This window comes from Pinus tabuliformis, chromosome 2_1 (genome assembly GCF_031772625.1).
Source record: "Pinus tabuliformis cultivar Carrire ecotype Pingquan chromosome 2_1, CPIR1, whole genome shotgun sequence".
Taxonomy (NCBI): Eukaryota; Viridiplantae; Streptophyta; class Pinopsida; order Pinales; family Pinaceae; genus Pinus; species Pinus tabuliformis.
In genome coordinates, this window is record NC_142299.1 from 959,765,012 (window position 1) to 959,772,992 (window position 7,981).

Here is a 7,981-nt window from a genome sequence, read left to right on the forward strand (position 1 = left end):
TGTGTATGATCATCTTGTTGACGACCTGTGTCTGGCCATCAGTTTGGGGATGTAAAGTTGTGGACTTAGTGAGCTTGGTGTCCAACATCGACCAGAGACTGGACCAAAATGTACTAAGGAACCTATTGTCCCGATCTGAGATGATAGACTGTGGGATCCCAAAGTGTACCCACACTCGTTCAAGGAAGAGTTTACCAGTGGCTTCTGTTGTGATACTCTTCTTGCAAGCCACTAGAATGGTCATCTTCGAGAATCTATCGAGGACCACAAAAACACAGTCGTTTCCATGCTTAGTAGAAGGAAGGCCTGACAAGTTCGACTAGGGGTAGGCAACAGAGTATAAAGGCCTTGCTTCTTGATGGTTAGTTTGGAAATCACACTGGTAGTGCAAGATCTGATGTACTTACTGGCATCTCGTCGAAGATTCGGTTAGTAGAAATACTTCTGTAGTACTGCCACTGTTTTCTCGACCCCAAAATGCCCAGCGGCCTAACTGTAGTGTGCTTCCCAAATCATCTTGGCTCGCTCACTTGAAGGAACACAAGGTGTCCCAAGTGGCATACCAAGGTATCTTGGAGGTGAAAATATGGAACTTGTTGACCCTCCAAGAGCATCTGGTATGTGTGGCCGAACTCTGGGTCACTTTTGTAGAGAGGTGGCCAATCAAAAATCTCATTCCCACAAGAGTTGAGCATGGTGGTTAATGTCATGATCGGTGGTCGGATGAGGTAGCTTACAACATTATTGGTGCTACCATTCTTATACTTGATATTCAAATGGAACTATTGCAGGTATGTGGACCACTTTCGATGGCAATCATTCTGTAACTTCCCTTCTGTCTATATGAACTACAGGGGTTTGTGGTCTGTGTGGATGACCGTTTCCTTCCCCAAAATGTAATGATTCCATTGTCAGCAAGCCTGCACAATGGAATACATCTCCTTGTCATAAGTGGGATACTTCTAGATAGTGTCTGAAAGTGTCTCATTATGATATGCCACTGGATGCCCCTATTGAGTAAGGACTGCCCCAATAGCATAGTCAAAGGCATCTATCTAGATCTCAAATGGTTGTTGCAAGTCTGGTAAAGTGAGCACTGGTGCAGAGTAGAGGCAATGTTTCAACTCTGCAAATGCCTTCTGTTGAGATTCAGACCAAAAGAATTTTGCTTTCACTCCTCCCTTGGTGACTTGACTCAAGGGCCAAGTGATATGAGAGAATTCCAACATGAACCTGTGGTAGAAATTGGGAAGACCCAGAAAGCTACAGAGCTCTGTCAGAGTGGTTGGGGCTGGCCAATCCTGAATGACTTGGATCTTTCCTGGATCCACATGCACCCCTCATTCTTCGATAATGTATCACAGATACTGAACCTGGGTCATGTCAAAAGTGCATTTCTCCAAATTGGCACACAGCTTGTGTTGCCGCAGTGTTTGGAGAACCTGTCGGATGTGGTGGAGGTGCTCTTCCCAACTCTAGCTAAAGATCAGGAAGCCATCCAAGAATACCACTACAAATGAGTTGGTGAATGGCTACAATATGTCATCCATTAGCCTCATGAAGGTTGCAGGAGAATTCGTCAACCCAAAAGGCATAACCATCCATTAAAAAAGGCCCTCCTTGGCTTTGAAGGCAGTCTTCCACACATCATAGGGTTCGATTGGAACCTCGCGATAGCCAGAATTCAAGTCAACCTTGCTCAAATATTTTGTCCCCATTAGTTGGTCCAAAAGGTCATCAATTCATGGGATCAAGTACCTATTCTGGATAGTGATCTTGTTCAGTGCTCGGTAGTCAATACAGAGTCTCCAAGTCCCATCCTTCTTCTGTACCAACATGATCGAGCTACCACAGGGTGATGAACTTGGACGAATGTGTCCTTTCTGCAGTAGCTCTTGAATCCGCCTCTTGATTTCTTCATGCTCGAGAACAAAGCGCCAATAGATTGGTCCATTGGGTAGTGGCGCACCTAGGGACATATCGATGGAGTGCTTGACCCGAAAATACAGAGGCACCCCTATGGAGCAGGTGAAGATGTCCTCCTACTCCTCCATGACCTTGTCCATCTTTTGTTGCCGTGCGGAGGGGCCCTATCTGGAAGTCATAGCCACCGTCTTCTTCTTTCCCTAAGGGCATATCATCAGGAAAACAAATTTCCCAATTTTGGAAATGAGCTTTCTGCATTGTTTTGCAGTAACCAAAGAGATGGCGGTAGGCGGTGCTACTTTTGGTATCCTATACAACTTATTTCCCAAAGTAACAATAAAATCACGAGGCCTTGACTCATACACAACATGTCGCTTCAATAAGTATGGTTGGCCTAATAATACATCACAAACACCAAGGGGAGCAACATCACATAATACCTCATCCGTGAAGGGCTTGATGTTGTATGGAAGATGACACTATTGGATCACACGAAGATCTTGTCCTTGGTGAAGCCACCTGAAGGTGTACAATTGTGGATGTGCTATGGTCGGTAAGCCCAACCATTTCACGACCTCTGTCCAAGTGAGGTTCTTTTGGATCTAGCTGTTGATAATGAGTTGTAGTAGGGAACCCTTTACCTACATCTGGGAGTGGAAGAGGCACTCCTCCTCCTCTGTATCTTCGGGTTCCTCCTTCTGGATCTTTGTGGTGGTAATGATGGCGTTGGGCTCCGCAACAATAATCTACTTCCCTTTGTCATTCCCTTTTTCGGGTTCTGACTCAGAGTCATAACATGCATTTGATTCCAAAGCGTTTAGCTCAGCCATGTGTGATTGCTTGGCTTGACACTCACTTGTGTTGTGAGTGGAGCTCTTATGGAACTCACACCACTTTCCTGTGTCCTTATTCGGCTTCATGGTGTTGTTCTTTTCTTACGGCTTTGGCGGGTTGTCCTGGGCTGCCCTGCCTTAGCTTTGTCCTTTGTTTTGCGGTTTGGGGTCACCTTTCCCTTGCTTCGGATTCGCAAATCTGAAGTCTCACTTCTTCTGTTTAAACTTTTGCTCGATATTGACCACATATTGGTATGCAGTGCTGAGCAAGGACATGTCCAAGAATTCCATCTCGTCCTAGATGTACCTGTGCAGGCAGCTGAGGTACATGAGAACCAAATACTTTTCAGAATCCTTGATACCTAACTTCGTGTGAAGGGTATGAAAACCATTGGTAAACTCCAGAACATCTTGGTCCCTTACCTGTTATAGTGTTGTCCACTTTATGTATTTATCCTCATAGCTCTTGACAGGGTAGTACTGCTCCTTAATGGCATCCCGGAACGAGTTCTAAGTGTGTGCGGATGAAAACAGTGAGTTCATACTTTCAACCTTCTACTCACAGTAGGTTTCCCACCAGTCCTTGACATGGGTGGCTACTTTGAGAAGTGCAAAGGTTATCTTTTCCCGGTTGGAAAAATCATGAATGGAAAAATATCCTTCTAGCATATTTAACCATTTATCTATAGTGTCTACATGTATCTGACTCTCAAATATGGGAATGTCAAAGTTAACTTGTACCTTAAAGGGTGTGGCACTTCCAGAGTAGCTGTCGGAAGTAGATGCGTCACCCCTAGGTAGTTGTTGAAGGATCTAGGCAAAGTTGTCCATCATCGCATTCCTTTATCACTCGAGGGCCTCCTTGAGCAAGATTTTGATAGGATCTCCTGCCCCCTCATCTTTCTTTTCATCTGCCATGGGAGACCTTTGGGATTTTCGAGGTTGGTCTTGCAAAGGTTCGACCAGTTGAAGCCCTAACTCGTTATATCCTTACCTCGTTGGGGAAATGCAAAGAAAAACAAAGAAAGAGAAGACTGCTCTAATACCACTGATCCAGATTTAAATAGGAACACAACAAATTACAGATATAACCATAAATACAAAGATGCAATATAAATAATACTTCATTTCATTAATATCAAATACTGAAATATGCTTACAAACAGAATGGAAATAAGACTAACTCAGACGATGGTAGCTTATCTCTGAGAAGAGATCTTGCAGCTACATGCCTCTAAATTACGTTACAATGAGGCTCAAGGGTCTTTTTATTATTGAACAATAAGACCAAGCCCTAAACAACCAAAACCCTAACCCGAGGAGATGTAACACCACGAGTTTATTGACCCTGTTGGGGTGAGCTGGACAACCAACTTCCCGGGGTTGCGACTTGGTCATATTATCTCTGTTTAACGGGCATGATAACCCATTGGAAAGATCTCTCTGAGGACTACGATGGAAAAGACAATTTTAGAGAGAAAATTTGTTAAAAATAGTAAACTTTGCCACATTTAAGGAAACTAAAAAACTGAAAGAAACAATGGTGGGGGTCCAAGTGGAATTGGTGGGTGGCCACCAATATCCACCTGGATCATTGAACCTCTCATGCACCTTCTTTGACTTATCGCATCTGTCACACCTTTGCTACCAATAGGGACATCTTAGTTGCCTTTGTGCAAAACCGTGGTCAAGGCAATATTGCACGACCCACTGATGGGACTCATACACCAAACAATCTGAGGTCTAATTGGGACTTCTTACCGGGGAGATCCCCTAACATGTTGGCAAGTCCACCACCGTCAGCACAAGGAGAGGAATGGGATTGTTGAAGAGCTTTATAAAGCAGACGTTCTCATGGATCCAGGATTATGGATTGTGACTGAGTTCACGGTATATGAACAATTCCGGTTCTTTCATAAACGTTATTTAGATTCCCCTTTTTTTAATTATTGCACTATATTTACATTATGCTTCTTATGCAACCATTTTGATTGTATTTTTTGTCTTCAAGACATATTCTATTATGTTTCTAGTTGTCTGATAGAACAAGAACTTATTTCTTGTCTCTACTTTCCATGAAATTTTGATGGATGTATACTCATATATGTACAAATATATTCTTGTTTATTTTTCGTATATTTAGAATATTTTCATATTCAGCAGAACGCAAATGAAAATGTGTATATATGAAATGTATTTTCTTTTAATATAAATGAGAATGCGGGTTTCTTTTCGCATGAAAAGAAAGCGAAAAGAAAGATGTACTAATTTCGCGTTTTGTTAGTTCTTGTGAGAAGAGAAGGTAAAAAATAATGGTTAATAGCCTTTGTTTGGATAACTAACTCAATAATAAGACTTATTCAATTAATTAATGAAAATAATTCATAATTAAATAATTTACTAGATTATTTCCATTTGATTGGGTAAAATAGTTAAAATAATTAATAAATAAATGGTTTATTAAATTATTTCAAGTTGAGAGGGTAAAACATGTTGGAAATAATCCATAAATAGTAATTTAATAAATTATTTCCATGAGAATGTTTAAAAGATTATGAAATATTTCACAAATAAATTATTTATTAAATTATTTTTGTGGAAATGAATAAAATTGTGGAAATAATTAATTTTTTTCACATAGGTAGGAAAATTACGAGAATAACATAAAATTAATGAATTATGGGTTATTTTCATGCAAATGGGTAAATTAATCAAAATAACTTAGGAAAAGTGGTTCCTTAGGCTATTTTCTTAGGTGAAAGTGAGTTTTAATATCTAAAAATGATACTAATATGGTGTATTTCGATCCATCAAATGATTTTTGATAGGTGATCAATTTTTGTGTGATAACACCAACACTCCACAAAACTTCCCCCCACACATCTATTTGTTTTGCACAACTCAATCTTGTGCACATCATTTCTCCACGCAATCAATTTTTTGTACATATCAAATCTCCACACATGACATGCCATAAAAGTTGCTTCCCCAGTTTTATTCCATACTTAGTGAAAATTGGTTATTTTCTCCTTTCAAGGCTAATTATAAGCTCATTTAAGAAAGTATGATCCTTGAGATAAAAATATATTCTTGATATTTTTTTACAGAAATTATCTTCTAACGCATCGATTAAATTCTTTGAGTGAGTTATTAACTTCTCACTACACTTTCACATGGCCTAATGAATGTGGTACACGAGGAAGTAACATCCTACTAAATGCTCCCATAAATTGAATATTTAGTAGCTAAGATTTCCACTAAACCATGAATGATCTATCATATATTTCTATGTACATTAAATATACAACTAACATGGTGTTGAAGAGGAAGAAGGAGTCATTTTCTGGGGATACATCCAACTCACTACCTTGCCAACATACATCAGTTCTATAACTTTGTATTGGTAGTTGAAAACCATCCTCGGTCAGGTCTTGAAAGAAAAACAGGAAGAATCCTACAACAACTTTTTAGCCTTGGAGGATATCAAACGTGCACAATGATATCATTTATTTTTCTTAGAATGATTAGAAACCTAGATATCTCACTTAGAGAGCCACCTTTAGTGTGAGGAGAAACCTACAACCCCTCTGAGCTCCAGTTCTAAAAATCTTGCCCTAGTGACCTCATATGAATGGTGTTTCCTACTTTTCACTCTAGTTATAGTTGTCTTAGTAATTATGTTCTAGATAGGATTATTCTTTTCTAGAATATGTTATGTTTTTCTCAAACTTTATGGTCGATAAATGATTTATATATCTAGTTTTCCAAGTGGAAAATTAAGATCACATATGACTGGCCCAACTTCACTATGCTTATCTGATAGATGTATTGATATTTTTATTTTCCGAGATAATACAAAATTAATCCACAAAAAAATATATAACAAAAAATTAATGTAATAAAAATAAGAGACTCTACTAAGGAGAAAGTCCTTGCTTTTTGATTGAACATAATGTCTCCTCCTATGTCTACTCACCCAATTTACGATCAGATAGTTCAACTCATTGTCATCTCCATGAACTTTTGTTATTTTAATAAATTTTAAATAAAATTAGAAATTTAATAATATAATATATTTATAAATTTCAACTTAAGTACACATAAAATAAAATCAAGCACATATATATTAAAAATGTGTTAAGTATCTCAACCCAATCTAGCATAATATTCAATTTCTCTCAAATAAGCTCAAAAGGAAAAATCCCCAAGGATTTTCTCAATTGGTCAAGTTCCCGTCGTTAAAACACCTTGCTAATGGGAGGTCACAAGGTCAATTCTCCTTGACACTTTTGGGGTTAGTCTCTACTAATGATTGAGTAGGATGTGATCCCTTGAAGCAGATCTACCTGAATAATTTCCAATGACGTTGTGGCCATCGATCTTCAATGTCCATAAACCACTAAAAAATAAAAAATCAAAAGGAAATAAAAAGCAAGTGGCCATGGATCCTTCCTTTATCTAATTTCAATGCTTTGTTATAAAGCTGTAGTGATTTTTCCACTTCAAATTTATTGGCATGTGTAACGGTTGCTTTGAAATCGTAAACATACATAACAACTTATACGTGTTTTTTGATGCCACTGATTTACAAAATTGTATTTTAGCTAATTTCAAATAGGAAAAATATTGATAAAAATATAAAATAACAATAAGGATGGTAAAATTTATAACTATATATGTTATAGATTTTTAGCTAAAATAACTAGTTTCTAGTTTCTGATCATTTTTGTTGGAAAAAAATATAATTACATCCTTTAATTTAAATGTTGATTCAAAGTTTCAATTTATTAATAAGAAACTGAAGGTACTAACATTATAGTTCTAAATTGTCATTCAAAATAAATGAGTAAAAATGAATTTTAAATTATAAAATTGGAAGTATAAGATTCGAGCTTTGAGAAAGATTTTTCAAAAAATTGTGAGTTGATTGCATAGAGAGACCCAATATGCATGGGATTTTAGTCATTCTTTTCACTAAAATTCAAACTGGAATTGTTATTATAATTGTTTGGGCCTCATTCTATTTCCATGGAAGTCATTTCATTCTCATCACACTGAATATTTGGTACATCAATCAAACACAAGTTTACCTATATAGGGTGAACACATCTACTCATAAGGTTTCACAAAATTGTATTCATCAAGTTATCCATTGTGTGCATTTGTTCGTCAAGTTTTACATTATGTAACTTCCCATCTAACGATTTCAAGCATAAAAACCC